At 37.0% G+C, this 22,319-nt stretch overlaps 1 long non-coding RNA gene across 1 annotated transcript in view; it reads left to right on the top strand.

Annotated features, from left to right (window-relative positions):
- Positions 1-2,111: 2,111 nt before the first annotated feature.
- Positions 2,112-22,319, top strand: part of LOC136829250 (uncharacterized) — a 72,852-nt gene continuing 52,644 nt past the window's right edge. Inside the window, exons 1-2 of the long non-coding RNA XR_010850335.1 lie at positions 2,112-2,247; positions 6,845-7,467. This is a non-coding gene — a long non-coding RNA (uncharacterized lncRNA). The remainder of the gene's footprint in view (positions 2,248-6,844; positions 7,468-22,319) is intronic.

The following is a 22,319-nucleotide window of genomic DNA, read 5'->3' as shown; positions in this document are numbered from 1 at the left end:
CAGACTATGCAATGTAAGTCTCGTGAAGGGGAAGGGTCTTTGGAGAACACAGTATAATGTTTGCTCTTTTATCCATGGCATCGATGACAATAACCATCCCAACAAAAACCTGTGGTTATGCAGTTTTGTGGCATCCTTGAAAGTTATAATGGGGGTGGGCTAGGTATACCTTTTAGAAATGTTGGAATGAAAATAATCATGTCTGCGAATTCTGTTTCTATTGAATGTGGAAAAACCGAAAATATTTTTCTATCATGTTTATATTTTAAGTGAACCTAAACTATTTTTTCTACTCTATGTGATAAAACCTAAATAATTTTTTATTCTGTTTATATTTAATGTGAAAAACCTAAACTACTTTTATAAGAGAAACGATTTCATTGAAATTACTGAAAATTAGTGGAAGCCATTAAACCAGAAAAGAATTCCATTCATAACCCCCAAGTCTTCAATGGATGATTAGGAGTCAAAAGGAAATTTGCATCAGAGGGTGTAGGGTTAAAAAGATTAATTGATGCTGAAATTAAGTAGAAAAACTGACAGTGAACTGATAGTAGAATATGATGATAAAAGGAACATTTTCATTTTCGGGAGGTGTCGAAGAGCTGAATGACGAAGTTTAGGTGACACCTATAAAGATATCTGACTTTCTTCTCATCCAATTTTAGTTTTCTGTGAAAGGAAACTATTGAGATGACTTTGTCTGTCCGTCCGCACTTTTCGGTCCGCCCTCAGATCTTAAAAACTACTGAGGCTAAAGGGCTGCAAATTGGTATGATGATCATCCACCCTCCAACCATCAACATACCAAATTGCATACAGCCTTAGTAGTTTTTATTTTATTTAGGGTTAAAGTTTGCCATGATCGTACGTCTGGCAACACTATAGGACATGCCACCAACCGGACGTGGCTGAAAGTTTCATGGGCCGCGGCTAATACAGAACTGTACGCTGTACAGAAAACTCGATTGCGCTGAAGAAACTTCGTCGCATTTTTTACTTGTTTATGTTGTCTACAAATAGTACATTGTTTTCGAGGAGTGGCTGCTAAAGGCCGTTTCACACCGTATTTGATGCTAAGCGCGCTACACTATGCTACAGAGCCATGCTAGCTATACTCGCTATGCGTGTGTTCCCACCGAAAGCTATGAATGTCTGCGAACAATTCATGGAAGCATGCAAGTATCTATTGTTACTCTGTTTATCTTTACTGCTATATTTAAAGTTAATTTATATAATAATCTATGAAATCACTTATATTCTTTGGATATTTGCTTCTCCCATTTTAAAGTGTTCCTGTTCAATAATAATAATAATAATAATAATAATAATAATAATAATAATAATAATAATAATAATAATAATAATAATAATAATAATAATAATAAAACTTGACCATGCACTACTGGAAATAAAATTGTACTTCGAGTAAATTTGCTGAGGTATACTTTATACCCCCACGTTAATATAACACTTAAAACATATTTCGAGTTAAGCCATGAGGCGGGAACATCCGCTGTGAGACCCAAGTGCGCATGCGCGAGGCGAGCTACGTCCACAAAAATCGCGCGCCCGGCAATCTTGGAAGCTATGAAAGCTATGTCGCAGACATCGGTCGCATAGCATCGCACCCGGTGTGAATGGCCTCGCTATGGCTACCATAGCGTGGCGCGCTTAGCATCGCATCCGGTGTGAAATGGCTAATTAAGTGGGTTAACGAGCGGAGGGTAGTATCAAAATAAGATGGTTACGCACTAGAGTTTTCCAGTAATATGTTAATCTTTGCACATAAATCAGTGTTTTTTATATATATATATATACATACATATATATATATATATATATATATATATATATATATATATATATATATATATATATATATACATATATATATATATATACATACACATACATACATATATATATATATATATATATATATATATATATATATATATATATATATATATATATATATATATATATATATATATATGAGGAAGTCACATAATGAATCAGAATGTCCTTCCAATGGCGACGAACTGGCAACCCACAGCAAGGTTGCGGCAGACGATTTTCTCTCACTCGTGCCAGACGCCGACTTTAACTCGAACCGAGTAGACGCGTACCTCTCTCTCCCTCGAGTTCAGTCCGAACTTCTGGCTTTCCACCGCCGTGATAACACGGGTCTTTATGGATTAATTTTTCCTGAGTGGGGAAGAGTTCCTAATAGTTTCGTTGAAGGTATGCAGAGATGTTTACAAACAAAAATGGTCTCCCTTTCATCTTCCCGCGAAGGAGCAGCGTTTAGAACTTTGATTATGAAAACAATTTCGCCGAAGTTGTCAAGAAAAGTTTTGGTGTTGATAGTGAGTTTGTGGAACGATTATAAGCCTTGAGCGCTATAGTTGCAGTTTGCGAATGCAACGGGATGTAATCTGGAGTGTAAAGGAAGCAAGTTCTGTATTCTCATACAGAATTAAAACCATGAATCAAATAAAGAAGTTAAACAAGTGTATAATCTCGGGAAAATGTCGATGTGATCATTAGGAGTGTTGTATAAGTGAATCTCATTATTATTATTATTATTATTATTATTATTATTATTATTATTATTATTATTATTATTATTATCTTTTTCTATTACTTATACTGTTGTTTTCAAAGTTATTTTTGTTATTACTATAACAAACAATGGGTTTTATTTTTCTAATTATTATTATTATTATTATTATTATTATTATGTCAAAATGTATAATATATATATATATATATATATATATATATATATATATATTAAAATATTGACATTATTTTCGTTGTTGCCATTTCTTGATTATAAAATGGGTACCTAAATAGTTTAAAAGATATACGAGAGAAAAAGAATCACTTCTTTTTCCTGTCAATATCAGTTCCCTTCACATTGATGCTGTGCTTGTAATATGATGCTCGAATCTGAATCTTCATTTTCTTTTATTGCTAAAAGAAGAATGACTGACTCTGATATCTATTTTCTTGTTATTCTATCTGACGTTTCTTCTTTCGTTTTACTTTTGGCTGTGATCTACATACTATCCGCCAAGTGATAATAATAATAATAATAATAATAATAATTATTATTATTATTATTACTATTATTATTATTATTATTATTATTATTTTTATTATTATTATTATTATTATTAATATTATTATTATTATTATTATTATTATTATTATTATTATTATTATTATTATTATTATTATTATTATTATTGTTGTTGTTGTTGTTATATTATTAACATTATTTCACAGCCTTCAAAAAATGAAATTACAAATAGGATGAAAAGTCTGAATTATAAATCACTGTCTTATTAAATACTAAATCGTAAGATTCCACTTCACATTTTGCACATAATATTCGACCGCACGAAGACGGAATTATAAATCTCACGAGCAGTTCGTGCATCCACACACTCTCAGCTGCATGTGCGAACAGACACACACGCACACACACACACACACACATATATATATATCGGTGTGTGTGTGTGTATTTTATTGTTTGATCATTTAAAAGGGAAGAGCTTTAACCCCACATTTTACCCCTCTTTTCGTTTTTTCCGTGCTGGGGCATGGCAAAAATTTATAAATTCTTATGTTAAGGTGCCAGTAATACATTATCATATGCGACACTATTCATGAGGCTTACAAAGCGTATGTGTTTTTTGGCTGGAAAACGAAGCTTTATTTTTCCCGACATTTTCGCTTTTTCGGTGATGTACAGACTTTTCATTTTAGAGAGAGAGAGAGAGAGAGAGAGAGAGAGAGAGAGAGAGAGAGAGAGAGAGAGAGAGAGAGAGAGAGAGAGGGAAAAATAAAAATAAAAAATTATGAACAGAACTGTTAGTAATTTTTCAACGTTTTATATAATTCAATGTTATAAATAAAAGAGGCTCCGCTTATTCACACGCTTGAAATGACAATAACTTTAATCTTCTTTTAGAATTTCTTATATCCACAAATGTATCTATATCTAGTTATATACTATCTATATATATATACATATATATATATATATATATATATATATATATATATATATATATATATATATATATATATATATATATATATATATATTTACACACACATACATACATACCTTTATATGTGTGTGTATGTTTTGTGTGTGCATAATTTTCCTTTATTTTACTGCCACAATGACTTCTCGACTTCTAAATTGGCTATCACCTGTATGAGACTGCCACCAAAAGCCGTAAGTTCAAGAAGTAAATGACTAAAGAAATTCCTCACCCCAGGAGAGCTCCGAACCTATGCTGGTTAGAAGAATGGTTGGAGTCGAGGTAATTGTTGTGGACACTTGTAATACATAGAGCGTGGGAGAGGAGCTGCTGACTCTACATACATATATATATATATATATATATATATATATATATATATATATATATATATATATATATATATATATATATATAATATATATATATATACATACATATATACATGTGTATTTTTCCTAACCATAATACCTATCTTTCATCTTTCTCTTTGATGCGTTCTTTGGAATAGTTTTCGCTACTTTCTTCCCTGTGACATTTCCTAACTTTGGCGGCTTAAAAAAAAAATAAAAACTTAGGAAATGTTTCCATTTGCGATCTGAGTGATGTCACGTACAGACCTTCCTCCTTGATAAGTTTAGGCTGTGTCGTCTTCAGAGAGAGAGAGAGAGAGAGAGAGAGAGAGAGAGAGAGAGAGAGAGAGAGAGAGAGAGAGAGAGAGAGAGAGAGACTGATATAGCCCACTGCATCAACAATGTAGCTGAAATGATTTGTGTTTTTTTATGTTAATTCTTTTCTTTATTTCACACCTCCAGCCATAGTCAGCCTCTAATCAATCTATGATATTAACAACAAATCACCTTCATGAAAACACATGACTGGCCACATTTAAGTGGTAATCACGCTATTAGTAAGTGTGAAATACGATTCTGGTTACACCCGCTTTTCTGTGCTCGCTAAACACCATTATATTTCCATATCACCCAGTGGTTATAATAATCAGTAAATACGCCGAAGTCATACCAGCAGAATTAGTAACTTTTGACAACTTTCTGAGGCCAGAGAGTACACTCGTGTTTCACCTGTTTGAAGCCATCCATACGGATGCTATGTAAGCGCTCATGTACACACAACCATCCAACAGTGTAGCACCCATTTCAGGTCATCCATGCAGACACTTTGCAACCGTCCATACACTCAACCATCCGGCAGCGTAGCACCAATTTTAGATGATCCACACAGACAGTCAACCATCCATATATACGCAACCATCCAGCAGTGTAGTATCAATTTTAGATGATCCATACACACAGTCAACCATCCATATATAAACAACTATCTGGTAGTGCAGTATCAATTTTAGGTCACACAATCAGTCAACCATCCATATAGGCCTATACGCAACTATCCAGTAGTGAAGTACCAACTTTAGGTCATACATACAGACAGCCAACCATCCATATATACGCAACTATCCAGTAGTGTAGTGTCAATTTTAGGTCATACATACAGACAGTCAACCATCCATATATACGCAACCATCCGGCAGCATAGCACCAATTTTAGGTCATACATACAGACAGCCAACCATCCAAATATACGCAACTATCCAGTAGTGTAGTACCAACTTTAGGTCACACATACAGACAGCCAACCATCCATATATAAGCAACTATCCACTAGTGTAGTACCAACTTTAGGTCATACATACAGACAGCCAACCATCCATATATAAGCAACTATCCCAGTACCAACTTTATACATACAGGCAGCCAACCATCCAGTAGCAACTATCCACTAGTGTGTCAATTTTAGGTCACACATACAGGCAGCCAACCATCCATATATAAGCAACTATCCACTAGTGTAGTACCAACTTTAGGTCATACATACAGACAGCCAACCATCCATATATAAGCAACTATCCACTAGTGTAGTACCAACTTTAGGTCATACATACAGACAGCCAACCATCCATATATAAGCAACTATCCACTAGTGCAGTACCAACTTTAGGTCACACATACAGGCAGCCAACCATCCATATATAAGCAACTATCCACTAGTGTAGTACCAACTTTAGGTCATCCAGACAGCCAACCATCCATATATAAGCAACTATCCACTAGTTAGTCAATAAGTCATACCACAGACAGCCAACCATCCAGTCAACCTATCCACTAGTGTAGTACCAACTTTATCCGGCAGACAGCCAAGCACCAATATTTAGGTCAGGTCATACATACAGACAGCCAACCATCCATATATAAGCAACTATCCAGTAGTGTAGTACCAACTTTAGGTCCAGCCAAGTATAGCAACTATCCACTAGTGTTACCAAGGTCATACATACAGACAGCCAAACCATCCACATATACGCCAACCACTATCCAGTAGTGTAGTACCAAAGGTCATACATACAGACAACCATCCATTTATAAGCAACTAGCCACTAGTGTAAGTAACAACTTTAGGTCATACATACAGACAGCCAACCATCCATATATACGCAACCATCCGGCAGCGTAGCACCAATTTTAGATGATCCACACAGACAGTCAACCATCCATATATAAGCAACTATCCAGTAGTGTAGTACCAAATTTAGTTCATCCATACCAAACAATGCAATCATCCATACTCACAATCATTCAGCCATGGAGGAGGCTATTTCCATGTTCAGCAGAGAGAAATATGTCTCACTCCGTCTTTCCTCAATATCAGTCCTTCGTTTATTGTCGAAGGACGCTTAATTAATTGGTGTGAGTGGCTCACAGGAACCACCTTCAGCAAAGGACTGCAGGGAAGATATATAATGTATTGCCTGATATTCAATACAAGCAGTCGGAAAATTCACCTACGGATGAAGTTTACTGAAAAACCAGTATTTTGAATGAGATTTTAACGATGGGAATGCAACAGGAAGGAATTTAGATAGAAAAAGGAGTAAAGAATAAAACGCTAACGAAATTTAACCCGTCAAAGAAGTGGCACGGAAACGAAAACAATGAAATTAATGAAACAACATACTTCTCAGAAAATTTGAGGAAACTAGCGAAACGCGATGGAAAAATAATGTTCTGCCGAGTGTCATCTTAGTCACGGAAAATGTAGTGAAACGCGCAACATAACCCGGACAGGAACAAAGATCTGAAGTAAGCAGAGAGTTCCGAAATGCTGTTGCGAGACTTTGATCTCCCGACAGGAAGAGGCGCTCCACGTCGTCACCAGCGGGGAGGAAGAAGTCAAATTACGGATCAAAACAAACGCAGAGGAAAACACGGGAGTTCTAACTTCTCCTATAAGACTTCGAGTTTCAGTTCGTCTAATCCTTTGAGATGGATGTTCCTGGCGCTTCTCATCCTTCCTGAAACATCGGCATCCGATGTTATCCGCATTGGTAAGTTTGGAAACTTTTTTTTTTTACGTTAGACTGTAATGCATTGTCTATTGCTCATTTTCAACCTTCGTTATTACCGGTGTATATTTTTTCACGAAATGGTTTTGAAAGATGTAATCTTGTCACAGGTAAGATGTTTGGTTTCGATTTTGTATGTGACTAAATTAGAGAAAAGGGTTACTGAATGATGACATTTATATTATACGCTGATAATCAGTTGTCAGACTTGCTCCAAGTTTTCGCTTTCCATTTTTGATGAATGCAACTTCTCTGACTTTAAAGCGAACCAGGAAACATCTAGAGAGCGTCAAGAAACAGGTTTAAGAACGACAGCAAAAGAAAAACTGACACATTAAGAAATCCAAACGTAACTGTCACTTTAAAAAAAAAAAGTGGGGGGCGGGGAATTGGTGAAAAGGAAAGTGATAAATACAAGGGAATTGACAAAAAAGAGAGATAAGAATGTGTTGGTAAGATCAGCAAGTCATAAAATGGCGAATATACCAACGGGCTGATAAGCAGAGTTAAGACCGAATTAACTGGCAAAAAGTAAAAGTAAAGACAAAATACCAGTAAATACAAAGAAATCATCATTCTAAATATGTGGGTAACTCTAGTGTAAAGTGACATCATGGCTGAGTGGCCTAACTACCTGTTCAGATCCCACTGTAAACATGAGGCCCCATGGCAAAAAAAAAAAAAAAAATAGTCACAAATAGGTATTTAAGTGTTAGCAACAAAACACGGAAATAGAATCAACTAGGGGAGGGACAAGAAGGGGTGACATTCCCCGTAGGGGGGTGGTGCCTCAAGCGCACCTCATGCGGTGCACTGTAGGCATTCCTTGAGGCTCTTAGCAGCGTGCCTTCGGTCCCTAGCTGCTGCAACCCCTTTCGTTCCTTTTACTGTACCTCCTTTCATATTCTCTTCCTTCCATCTTACTTTCCACCCTCTCCTAACAGTTGATTCATAGTGCAACTGTGAGGTTTCCCTCCTGTTACACCTTTCAAACCTTGCACTGTCAATTTCCGTTTCAGCGCTGAATGACCTCAAAGATCCCAGTGCTTGGCCCTTGACCTAAGTTCTATATTCAATTCAAGAAGGGGTCATACATGACTACGATAAAGGAGATACAACCTGTTGCCTTCAGGGCAGGGATAAACATATATAGAAGCTAAAGTAAAATGAATGAACAAAATTCCTTTGTCTTAACACCTACAATAATACTGAATGTAAATCTAGAAGTTGAAATAAAAAAAAAAAGGGGATGAATGCAACTGTTTTAGATCTTATCAGATGAAATGCAGTTGACGAATATTCAAAACTTAAAATATCACGAAAGATTTGGTTGGATAAAAATTTAGAAACGAAGATAAAAAAGAATAAACAACTGCTATATCTCAGTATCTGTATTAGGATTGCTGAAACAAGTGGAAGGTAAAATAAAAAGTAAATAAATACAATGTTCTATATCAACGTCCAAGACGCTCTTGGGTAAACATTTGAAACCCAAATTAGAAGAGAGAACCTTGAATCAGTCCCTTCGACTCCTTCAGACGACTCTGCCTGGTTATCACAGCTGGAAAAGAATCCGATACTGAACACTACACCAAATTTGGTCTTTCTTCCACGTCACGACATTGTCGTTTTTGCCTGATCAGACAATAAGCAGATCTTTTTTTTTATGGGCAGATTTTTGTGATAACTTCAAAGAGGCATTCAGAGACTGCTTCTAGATTTCAGGTCAAATTCATAAATGACCTTTCAACTGACACTCCGTTTTCTTTAGGGTGGATGTCTAATCTCAACTGACATTCCGTTTTCTTTAGGATGGATGTCTAATCTCAACTGACATTCCGTTTTCTTTAGGGTGGATGTCTCATCTCAACTGACACTCCGTTTTCTTTAGGGTGGGTGTCTTCTGTTACAGCAACTCATTGTCTCTATGTTCAACCTCAGATTTCTTTGCGTTACTTACATTTGGTTAACCTATTGCTTCCACTTTCCTGCCAGTTCTATCACTTCCTTCTTGCTCCTGTGATCTTGACACGAAACCTGTTATCATTTAAGATCACTGCTATAAAAGCTGAACCACTCTGACTTTCCCCCTCCATCAATTTTCTCTCGTGCCTGAATTAGTTAAGGCCACTTGGTCGCTAGTCTCACTGGTCTTTGCATAAAAAAAAAAAGGTTTAATGCCCTCTTATCACGTTTGAAAATTGAGCTAAACCAGAAAACAGAAAGTAACCAACCCTCCAAAATAATATTGGGTCTGCATCCCGATCAGAATCTATCTCGAAATGTAATTGTCACTTTCATTTCCCACAGCTCTTCGCTAAAATCCATCGATAAAACTCGAGACATTAGCAGCATTTATAACAATAACTTTCGAATCTGTGCGAGAAGTTGGAAGACTGTATCATATAATATTTCCTTCTTTGAAAAGTCTTTTTGTCTGTTGGACAATTTCATTCTATTTGATAGCATTGCCACTGATGTGAAGTTCCTGGAAACGACGATTTCTGACTTAAATATCTCCCATTTTTGTCTCCGCCGGGAGCGTTATTTATAATTAATACTGTCATCACTAATGGAATATCGGGAAATTGACGCTATTGGGCTCCTGCCTGTTAAATTAACGACGTTAATCTTCACGATGCCATTTCAAACTATGTTTTTTACAGGATTTCCACAAGAGGATTTATTTTTTCACGAGAAGAGGAGCCTTGCTGGCGTAAGGCCACCTAGAACTAGTATCACCAAATATTGAATGTTGTTCGATTAGTAGAGAATGGTTTCTCCACGGGCAATTCTCTCTCTCTCTCCCTCTCTCTCTCTCTCTCTCTCTCTCTCTCTCTCTCTCTCTCTCTCTCTCTCTCTCTCTCTCTCTCTTAATCAATACAACACACTATCCCAGAGCGTTAAAAATTTACCACCATAATTGAGAGTTGATTTAAATCATTAATTTTATGCTCTCTCTCTCTCTCTCTCTCTCTCTCTCTCTCTCTCTCTCTCTCTCTCTCTCATTTCAACCATACTGACGCAGCGTCCCCAAACGCGGACAATTTAAACATTACCTCATCAACAAACGGATCTGTAATACTAGAAGTAAAATCCTTCGATTTCCATCCAAAGCCTCTGAGAAATCGCCTCGCCGATGTAAGGTCAATGAAAATCAAGGAGCAGCCATTGAAACTCCATTGGCTATTGACATTTGCTTACGACGGCCGTTTGCGTTCTAATGCACTTTTCATATATGCGATGGTAAGCAATAGCCTGCAATGCCTAAACTGCATTTCCATCGACATAAGAATAAAAGCTTTTTATTATCATTGCTATTACAATTGTTATTTTGATTATTCTGCTTCCAGTCTATCCTAGTTTTAATTTTAAGAAGCAAGATAAATGCTAAGAGTCTGTCACAGTGAAATTCTTTTATACACTTTTCCAATTGAGTTTTAATTCTAAAAAGCAAGATAAATGCTAAGAGTCACGTCTGTCACAGTGAAATTCTTTTATGTATTTTTCCAGTTAGCTTGAAATCTGTCATCAAAGTAAAGCATAGAAAAGAAAGCTGGCTTTCAAGAAAAGATGCAACTGATTTATTAGAAGTTGAAAAACTCCTTTTTTGTAAGTTTCCCAAATGGAAATGTTCATTTATGCAAAAGCGCCTTGTGTTTTACCAAGGTTTCTTGCGTGTATCGAAATGGGAGCAACGAAACATATTGGAATTTCATCAGCCTTGTATACTCATTATTAAAATCGAACAAATTATACAATTTTTTAAAGCTGAGGCAGGTGGGGGAGGCAATCTCGCGTCTATTACGAGGCCATGCCTGTAGCAAAAACAAAGACGAAATAAGAAAAAGAGTGGGGACTGAAAATTTAAAATTTCTGGTGCGAGAAATTTAATTTTCTCTGAAGCCTAAAATGTACCACTTGCTCCAAAGTCAAGTATACCTTAGTTTAACCAGACCACTGAGCTGATTAACAGCTCTCCTAGGGCTGGCCCGAAGGATTAGATTTATTTGACGTGGCTAAGAACCAATTGGTTACCTAGCAACGGGACCTACAGGTTATTGTGGAATCCAAACCACATTATAGCGAGAAATGAATTTCTGTCACCAGAAATCAATTCCTCTAATTCTTCACTGGCCGGCCGGAGACTCCAACTCGGGCCTTGCAGAGCGCTAGCCGAGAACTCTATCCCGACTCGTCCAACGAGGAACTAACACTTGCTCCAAAAGCAACTTTACCTCGCGACAGGACAAGCATTAGTGAAGGAAGGACGAAACAGAACATCACTGGAAATGAACACGACAAACAAAGCAACGTCGGAAAAAAGTAAATTACCAAAAAAAAAAAAAAAAAAAACGCATCGGAGGAGAGCGATAATAACCAGGCTTTTCATCGAACACTTTCGAAGTTAAATGCACACAAGAGTGGAAAGCCATTACAGTAACAAAGAGAGAGGGGGGAAACCGCCTTTGAGACAGCCTCGCATAAGACGACATATTGGCTGAAATCATAAAATTTCCGAAGAGCGCGGTAGGGGAGAACCCTCGTCACAAACCGGTCTTTATCAGCGCAAACTTGCTTCATTGTGATAATTGCCGTTGTTCGCCGTCAACAACGAGTGACGCGGGGTGAAATCTACCAAGTTCTGGAGGTAGAGTGTATTTGAAAGTCTGTTTGGGGAAATCTTTCTGTTTAATGTTACCAGCCTTGATAATGGAGAAAGAATGACACACTTTGAGCGAGCTGGTAACTTCCCGTCTCTAATCGAGTCAATTTTGGGATGAAGTATTGATATTTGTCAAATAAAAGTGATTGAGAAGGAAGGCGAATGCAAAGATATTTCCATTTACCCTCAAATTCACCTATGATTCAATCTGAATAATTAGTGAGCAATGCAAGAATTACCGAATTCGACAAGAACATATATTACCAGAGTCGAAAACAATTCGTATTTTCCTTCGTGGCTGACTGCTTAAAGTCACTCTCCTCCATGTTCTTAGTCGAGAGGTCATAGGTTTGAATCCTGGTCATGGGACGGTGGGGGGAAGGTAAGTTATTACACATTAAGCAAATACAGTATAAAAGAATTGTTAGTGGATTACAATTCATATTTGTTATAGTTGTGTAACAAACTTAGTATTTGATAATTATGGAGAATATGAGTTGAATTTGGTTCTCAATACAGAACACCTGAATTCACCAGGAGCAGTAGACAAAAAAAAAAAAAAAATAATTTCCTATCTCTCATGGTGGGAGAGTGGAATAAAGCCACTGCCACTCATGTCCACACCCTAGAATGGAATAGATTTGAATCCTGACCAATGTGGATGCGAAATCCCCTGTGGGTGTAAGTCACTCCCACGGCATAATGGATCCGATATTGGTGGGGTATTCGCTGCCAAAGCTTTGAAATAATTAAGCAATCAAGCAAAACAGTCAGTGACAAAACCGCCACTTCTTCGAAAGATAATACCATATGATTCTCCCTTTACCTACTTTATTCATCTGTTTATCTACTGCCTTCATAAGTGGCGTTTTCTTTTAGTTTTCTCTTTCTCAAAGTGCTAAGTTCAGTATACCTTAGTTTAACCAGATCACTGAGCTGATTAACAGCTCTCCTAGGGCTGGCCCGAAGGATTAGACTTATTTTACGTGGCTAAGAACCAACTGGTTACCTAGCAACGGGACCTACAGCTAATTGTGGAATCCGAACCACATTACAGCGAGAAATGAATTTCTATCACCAGAAATAAATTCCTCTAATTCTTCATTGGCCGGCCGGAGATTCGAACTCGGGCCCTGCAGAGTGCTAGCCGAGAACGGTACCGACCAGTCCAGCGAGGAACTGCAAAGTGTTAAGAACTGCGATGGACATGTACCGAGATGTTTGCGTCGTGAATGAATTCATTCAGCCGCTTACGAACTACCAGAGATCAAAAAGAATAAACATCAGTTTGACCAGAAACTCATTAGTGGCCTGAAAGTGAACAGTGATTTTTAAATGGTGCGTTCGCAGAAGTTTAGTAAATATCATCAACTGTATATAATTGGGCAATAATTAAATATGCTTCTGCACATTATATTTGCATGTTTTATTTAGTAAGTCGGCAATAATCAGCAGAAGTTTATGTGCATATATGTGCACATAAGCACAGCTCGTGAACAACATTAATTAAATGGTATGAAGCTATTAAATCTACATATATATAGTGTATATATATATATATAAATTATATATATATATATATATATATAAGTCTATGAGCATATAATTTTGTGATATTTTGTATATAACTTATATATGTTTAATTAGCACAGAACCATTAGATCTAGGAAAATGTATACGTGCAAGTTACATATGTAGGTATAGTTTATTTGGTCCTATTTTAATTATGATAAAAGATTAAATTATAAAAACTTGCACGTTTATTTAGAAACAAATACATGTCTACATAAGTGTACATTCATTACAACAAAGTGAATGACCTAAGGTAATATAAATGTTTAACACGCATCCATATACAAGTTATTCAAGTGTGCATTAATTAGCATGAATCGATATACTGCATTTAAATTCCCAGCAAACCAATTTTTCATTTTCTGGTTCTTAGAACAAATCAAACTGAATATTTAAAAATGTTATACAGCCAGCAACTATTAAAGACAAGACCACGATTTAACAGTCGTCGAGAACTTCCCAAGAGAAAAAGATTTATCCCTAAACGTTCTCTCTCTCCGTTGCGAGCAAATACAGTATTATAATAGTTTCCGCGCTATCCGCGGGGCCTGCGAATCATGGCTGATTTTTGTTGGAGAATTATATTTTTTATCATGTAACAATTTACCATGTTTCAAAATCTGTTGTGATGCTTTTTTGTACCACATCGATTGCACGAGAGAGAGAGAGAGAGAGAGAGAGAGAGAGAATGATATGAATATCTTATTAATGATTCTACCTCAAGGAGTGAGGATTACCTTGTCGAGTCCCCGGTTTGCAAACTGAAGAGAACTGAACATTCACATCCGTGGTTCTCTCTCTCTCTCTCTCTCTCTCTCTCTCTCTCTCTCTCTCTCTCTCTCTCTCTCTCTCAATCTGTGTGTCTGTGTGTGTGCATTACCGGAACCGTGACTCACAGCCGTCAACAACAAGTAAGTATGTAATTCAATGCTTAGTTCAACAATGTTCGGGAGATGCACTGTGCTCATTCAATTATTGAGTTGAAAAGCCACCACTACTGGATTCCCAGAGAGACAAATAACGAGATTTGGATTCGATGTAATGCTCTTCTTTTATACAAGGAGACACGGAGTTCTCACTGAAAACACACACACACACGCGCGCGCGCACACACCCTCAGAGGAAGTGTAAAAACCCATAACGGTGTTTTTTACTCTGGCATTAATACTCAACATGGAATCATACGCTTTGACTAAATATATATAAATCGCTCAGAAAAAAACGATACACGGAACAAAAAATGTTCATCAGACAAAAAAGTAATGTTAATTGGCTGAGGCAAAAACATTCATTCATTTAATATTGGAAAGTTCACGGAACGAGCCTTTGTATTTTGTTAAATACTGGATGGCTCTGTTCTTCTTTTGATGGACGGCTGACTTGAATGCATGTTTCTATAAATATGTATGTATATAGAGCAGGTATATTTTGTGGATATCTTTTTCAAAGTTAAGCCTCTTTCCTTAACGAGGGTTGTTTCTGCAAATAAACACAACGGTCACGTTTGCTTGCATGCATTAACTGCTCGATGATGGCTGATTTCCAAGTGCTGGGTACGTAAATGGCGTTTGGCGTCGCATACGGAAGGGTCAACTACAACGCTGCCACTCTTGCTCATCCGGGCAATTAAGGTTCTTTCTTTCTAATACTTATTTTTTCCCCATCTACCCAAAACTTTCTAAGTCTTCTCCTCCTCCTCCCTCCTAATGCACTCTGAGCCATCAATTAACCAGCAAACATTTTTACGTCCTCCAACGTGAATATTCAGATTTCTCATTTTTTTGTTTTCTGTAAAAGAGAACTATTGTGCCGGATTTGTCTATCCGTCCGCACTTTTTCTGTCCACACTTTTACTGTCCGCCCTCAGATCTTGAAAATTACTGAGGCTAGATGGTTGCAAATTGGTATGTTGATTATCCACTCTCCATTCATCAAACATACCAAATTGCAGCCCTCTGGCCTCAGTAGTTTTTATTTTATCTAAGATTAAAGTTAGCCATAATCGTGCGTCTGGCAACGATATAGGACTGAGCCGTGGTTATAGTTTGATGGGCCGTGGCTCGTACAACATTATACTGAGACTACCGAAAGACAGATCTATTTTCCTTGACCTTGATTACACGCGGTACAGGAAACTCGATTGCGCTGAAGAAACTTCGGTGTAATTTTTTTTTTTAATTCTTAGTAGCACACTATGCATTCTATGCGAAAATTTCGTCTGAGCTAACTCAGTCTTGTTTCTTTTATTCGAAATAAAAAAAATTTACCCTCACGTGTATGAAGAACAGTTTGCCCGAAATCCATCTCTTCATGCTTTCCCACGTTGGCTTCCCTAGACAGTAAGTGGCTTCCCAGTCTTTGGAAGCACGTCATTTGCTTCTTCTATTGCATGACTCAATTGCATTTTTCATTTACTCTGTTTCAGACTTACTCAGAGCTTATGCAAATCCTTTCAGAGTCTCTCACCACTTTCTGCCGCATCTTTTTACTGTCACTAATCTGCACTGTGTCACCTGCGGATATTGGCCATTCCACACTCAATTCATGAGTCATTCACTTCTTTCCAGACCTTTGCACCGATGTTTAAACTCCTCTCTCTCTCTCACCATCCATAAAGATACAAAACAGCCATTGAAAATAGAGAAGCTGTTGCCTCGAACCCAATTTTACACCAAACTCGTGACAATAAAAAATGTCCACCCCATAGCGACAGTATCAGCTACTTATCTTACAACCATATAAACTATCATCCTCCACTTTTCCTCTATGATATGCCTTTCATGGGTCCATATTTGGCGCAGACACTTTTACTATTAAATTTTTACTTTCAGGCTTCTTATATAACTGTTCCTCCAAAAGGAAACATTTGAAACACAGGTCATCCTCTTCGTGTGAACGAACCTTTCTCTTCCCTAATCGATAATTCTGTCATCTGCCTCACTTCTGAAGCCGCAATGCCCCCACCATACACCTTCCTTGGTAAACTAGGTAAAGCTTGGTCTTGGGACACACACACAAACAACAATATATATATATATATATATATATATATATATATATATATATATATATATATATATATATATATATATATATACAGGTAAAGCTTGGTCTTGGGACCACACACACAACAATAACAACATATATATATATATATATATATATATATATATATATATATATATATATATATATATATATAAAGCTACAGTATCACAGGTAATTCCTTTGGGAGGCACTAGTGGCTTAATGCTTAAGATCATGAAAAATTTATGTATGAATGGTTATTAGAAATATATACATATATTTAATATATATATACATACAGACATTTATACATAATTATATATATATATACATATACACTCGTACATATTAAAAATGCATCAATAAGCAAATAGGCCTATTACTGATTACTGATCAATCAGCCCTGCCTTATCGGCCAGCGCTGATTAACCGGCTGCCAATTATTTACAATGTAATTATGTATTTCAATATGAAAGTGGAAATGCACATTGTAATTAACTGTAGATAATGTAATCTTCATAATTAATCACAATTATGGAGCAACTGTTGGAGAGCACATGATGGCAGCATTAGGCCGATTTTATTGTAGTTTCTACTTTTAAATGCCACTGAACTGTCATTCAATAGTGCAATCTTCTGCATATATGAACACGTCAACATTCTGTACCTTCATACAGGTTTTCGTCTCGTTTAATCATTGTATCACCGAAACACTACTATAAGAAGGAGTAGTGATTATGGCGCCATAATACCCTCAGTCTTGGGAGTTACCAGGAATCTTAATTTTATGCAGAAATGAACAGGAGAACGAACGTCTTCAGACACATACAAAGTGTTTTATATTTTTTTGCGATACATCCAGAAACGAGAGGTTATATCATTCCGAGCAGAAACATTTCTGTGGTCACACCATTTGCTGTTCGAAGGTCCTTCTCTAAAAGGAAGGTCCTTCTCTAAAAGGAAGGTCCTTCTCTAAAAGGAAGTTCCTTCTCTAAAAGGAAGGACTTCTCTAAAAGGAACGTCTTCTCTAAAGGGAAGTCTGCAAGTGTGGAGTGAACCAGGGTATATAAATTTGATAGCCTCTGTTGAGCAGAAGAGGCTGGGAATTTGAAACAAACAGCTGCTCGGGCGATTTTCTTTGTTCAAATGATAACAGAACTTTTTGAGTGAGTGTTGCTTACAGTTATACATGTTGCTCTGATGAACTAAGATGCAGAATGTTTATTCACAGAACTATCATGGTATCATTTATTAACTTTTCTAGCTGGAAGAACTTAGCTATGCCCAGAAAATGGACCAATTTTGATTTTTTGCCTTATAATTTAAGTCTTCAAATTTGACTTCAGTTTTTTTATTGGCTAAAATTAGGTTAGATAACAGATATTATTTTTCTGAAAAATTCTTAATCCTTTAAAAAGCATGTAACTGGAATCGTTACAATTTCCAAATTAATTTCTTTTCGCAAAATCATTTAATCACAAATCCCCTCAGCCTCAGGAGGGTTAAGGGATATCTCTCCAACTTTGGCATCCTTGTTTCCTGTGGGGATTTATAACCCTGAGCAGTCCCAGAGTAATTTCCAGTTGCTCACATCAATGCGTTCAAGCACTGGGATTACTGATATATTACCATAACACTGGCGGGTGTGTCCAAGAAAATATTTTCACGAATTTTTGGGTCGATATCCATGTTTTCCAATTTTTGGGTCAACCATTCAAGCCCGTCATATAAAAAGGAAAAATACCAAGAATGATCTTTAATTACAACCGAATAGTCAGCCAAAAAAAAAGCCGATATCGATTAATGGACAAACTGACCGATATGGCCGGTTACTAATTATCTGCCGATTAATTGGTGCAACAATAAAATACACACACACACACACGCATATATATATATATATATATATATATATATATATATATATATATATATATATATCTTCCTATATGTTAAAGTGAATGTATGTTTGTGCGCTATATAAATCCGAACAGCTTGACCGGTCTAGACAAAATTTGGCATGTGGCCATCATTTGACCCAACTTAGATATTAGGGTAGGTTTCAAACCTGTACCTCCTTCCCCCATCCCCCATACCCCTTTCCACTTCCCTTTGAAACTTGCGTGGTAACCGCTTGACTGATGTAGACAAAATTTGGCACATGGCCATTATTTGACTCAAATTAAATAATAGGGTTGGTTTCAAACCTGTACCCCCTTCCCCTTCCCCCATCCCATTACCCCTTCCTTTTGTAACGTATGTGGTAAATAAACTCTACGGGTTTATGATACATCATTTCATGTACTCAATACCATAGAAATATATAACTGAAAATGCTTTTCATTCATGTGATTAATAATTTTGTATCAAGGTTTGTGTTTAGGTTTAGTGGGGGTGTGTTTAGATTTAGTGGGGATGTTTTAGGTTTATCAGGGGGTGTGTTCAGGTTTAGTGGGGATGCTTTAGGTTTATCAGGGGGTGTGTTTAGGTTTAGTGGGGATGCTTTGGGTTCATCAGGGGTTTTTAGGTTTAGTGGGGATGCTTTTAGGTTTATCAGGGGGTGTGTTTAGGTTTAGTGGGGATGTTTTAGGTTTATCAGGGGGTGTGTTTAGGTTTAGTGGGGATGTTTTAGGTTTATCAGGGGGTGTGTTTAGGTTTAGTGGGGATGCTTTGGGTTTAAAAGGGGGTGTGTTTAGGTTTATTGGGGATGTTTTAGGTTTATCAGGGGTGTGTTTAGGTTTAGTGGGGATGTTTTAGGTTTATCAGGGGTGTGTTTAGGTTTAGTGGGGATGCTTTAGGTTTATCAGGGGTGTGTTTAGGTTTAGTGGGGATGCTCTAGGTTTATCAGGGGTGTGTTTAGGTTTAGTGGGGATGCTTTAGGTTCATCAGGGGTGTTTAGGTTCACTGGGGGTGTACAGGTTTATTGGGGGGGTGTGCTTAGGTTTAGTGTAGGTGTTTCAGTTATGTGGGTGTTGTGCTTAGCTTTAGTGGGGGGTAAATGGGACAGTCACCACAGCAGTATCTGGATAAAATGGACAGTCATCACAGTAAGGTCTGGATAAAACAGTCACTACAGTAATACCTGGATAAATAGACAATCACCTCAGTAATACCTGGTTAAAAGGGAAAGTCAGCACAGTAATTCCTGGATAGTCAGTACAAGGAGGTGCAGAAAATTTTGGGGGTTCTTGAGTTTTTATATATATATATAATATATATATATATATATATATATATATATATATATATATATATATATATATATATATATGTGAATGTTTTTACTGTAATACCACAGTGTAATGTGAATATAAGAAGGCCCATAAAACATCATTTGAACGTTGCAACCATATATTTCGAGCACAGAAGGAAGTGCTCGAAATATATGGTTGCAACATTCAAATAGTGTTGTATTGGCCTTCTTATATTCATATATATTTATATATAGAGTATATATAGCCAACTGATATAGCGTTAATTGTCAGCTGTCATGGCGGTGAGTCAGTGAAAAAGTATTATGTACGTATGTATGTATGTATGTATGTATAGATGCCAATGATATATATATATATATATATATATATATATATATATATATATATATATATATATATATATATATATATATATAAAATAGAAGAAATAGAGGGACAGGAGGAGGTAAGGATGAGAGCAACCTGCTGACGTAGATTGCCCGATGTAAAAAATACCGAACGCGAACCTTGAAAATATGTTGACAGGGGCTCAGACGGGCGGAATAACGACATAATAAGAAAGTAGAGGAGGCGTCGCAAGGGCACACTTTCTGGCTGACATCACAGATTGGTCAAAATGGACAAAAATCAAGTCAGGTTTCGTTTGGTGGCACAACTGTTGTAACGACGAAGTGGTTGTAGAGTTACATCCGACGAATTAAAGAAGGGGAGACTTGGAAGCTATCGAGACTGTAACGACTTTGAAGCGAGGTAACGACTGATAATAAGTGGTTTTGGCTCTTTTATTTGTCACCTTTTGCTTTGTCCTTCTCCAAGTAACGGACAGAAACGCAACGAACTAATAGCTATGACATCATTCCCATACGTAACGTTTCATGAAGTGTCGTTGATGTGACGGGAGCATTCGATCGAACCTTGCGCTTTAAATTAAATGAATACGGTTCCACTTACTCGTACTTTCCGCTTTAATGAGCATGTATTTAATTATACGGTGTGGTTGTCCGTAAAAATGAAAAAAAAAAAAAGCAGTTTTTGCCTCCGGGTAACTCGGATCGACATTTCACGATTTATTTATTCATCTTCACTTTTCGAGTACACAATCAAACCGAAAGCTTTAACGGCATAAAGGGCGAATGAGAAAGATTGAATGTCCATGCAAGTAGATACATGAGCAAATATAATCAAAGAATGACGGTGTCATGCCATGCAAAACACTACAATACATTAGGGAAACAGGTATTGTTCTTACCAAATGATCAGAATTTTGAAAATTAGGTGATCAAAAAAATTTTGGATGAGTGGTTCCTGCAAAAAAATCGTATCCGAACCGAAAAGTATATGACGTTTGAATCAAGATGTGGTTATGGAGAAGCCCCAGGACTGAGATAAAATAGATTGAAAAAAAATCAAACCTGGAGAAAACAAGATTATATATAGTTGCCTCATTATTGTAGCTATACTATTCTCGTTATGTTTATCGTATCCTGAACACTGGGCCTGTCTCTGTGCTGAAGAATTTGTGGTACCTTTCTAAAGATCTCTGCACTAGAGTGTCTTTGCTGTCAAGAAAGGCACCTAAACTTTTAAGAATTGGCAAATGTATTGTACCTATCATATACAGGTACACACACACACGCACAACATACTGCATAGATAATGTTATATCGGTGCCATTGGCCGTAATAATGCGTAGTTACTGAGTCCGGAAACTTTTTATTGCTAAAATAAATCAAGTTCCCTGTCAACCCAATGACATAGTCCAGCACCAGGTCTAAAGATGCGGTAACATCGTGACATCTCAGGAGAAAGTCCTAACAAATGACAGACAAGTGGAATATCTGGATGTACTCGTGAAGAGACATATGGGAGAAGCTTCTGTCTGCCACTGATGTGTCAAACCGCAGATGAGAACCAGGCGCATTTCCCACTTTCTGAGACCTAGTTGCACACGGTAACATGATCCAGAAAATATATGTCAACTAAATAATATAACGTCTTGGGATACGAAAGGTCAACTGTTCTTGAAAAATCCCATTTTTTGACTGATTCAGAGCCAACTGGGATTTGTGCAGCGAGAGGACAAGTGACTTTATGGTAAAATTTTCTTAACACAACAGTAGATGTAGTTAATGCACTACAGAACATAAACAATCCAGACTTTCACCAAATTGCTGTTGAAAATCTTTGGGGAAGTTCCTGTGCCAGCTTTATGATGACACAAGGAACTGAAAAAAGTAGATATTGCCGTGTAAGCCATAGTTTTCGAGATCGCTGAGATGAACAGTGACACTTACAATGCCCTCTAAGTGCAAGTTCAGCCCGGATAGAAAGGGGGCGTGAGAAGGGGTGGGAAG

The sequence above is a fragment of the Macrobrachium rosenbergii genome, chromosome 44 (genome assembly GCF_040412425.1).
Source record: "Macrobrachium rosenbergii isolate ZJJX-2024 chromosome 44, ASM4041242v1, whole genome shotgun sequence".
NCBI classification, from domain to species: domain Eukaryota; kingdom Metazoa; phylum Arthropoda; class Malacostraca; order Decapoda; family Palaemonidae; genus Macrobrachium; species Macrobrachium rosenbergii.
Note: the sequence above shows the minus strand (reverse complement) of the source record. Positions and strands in the feature narration are given on the sequence as shown.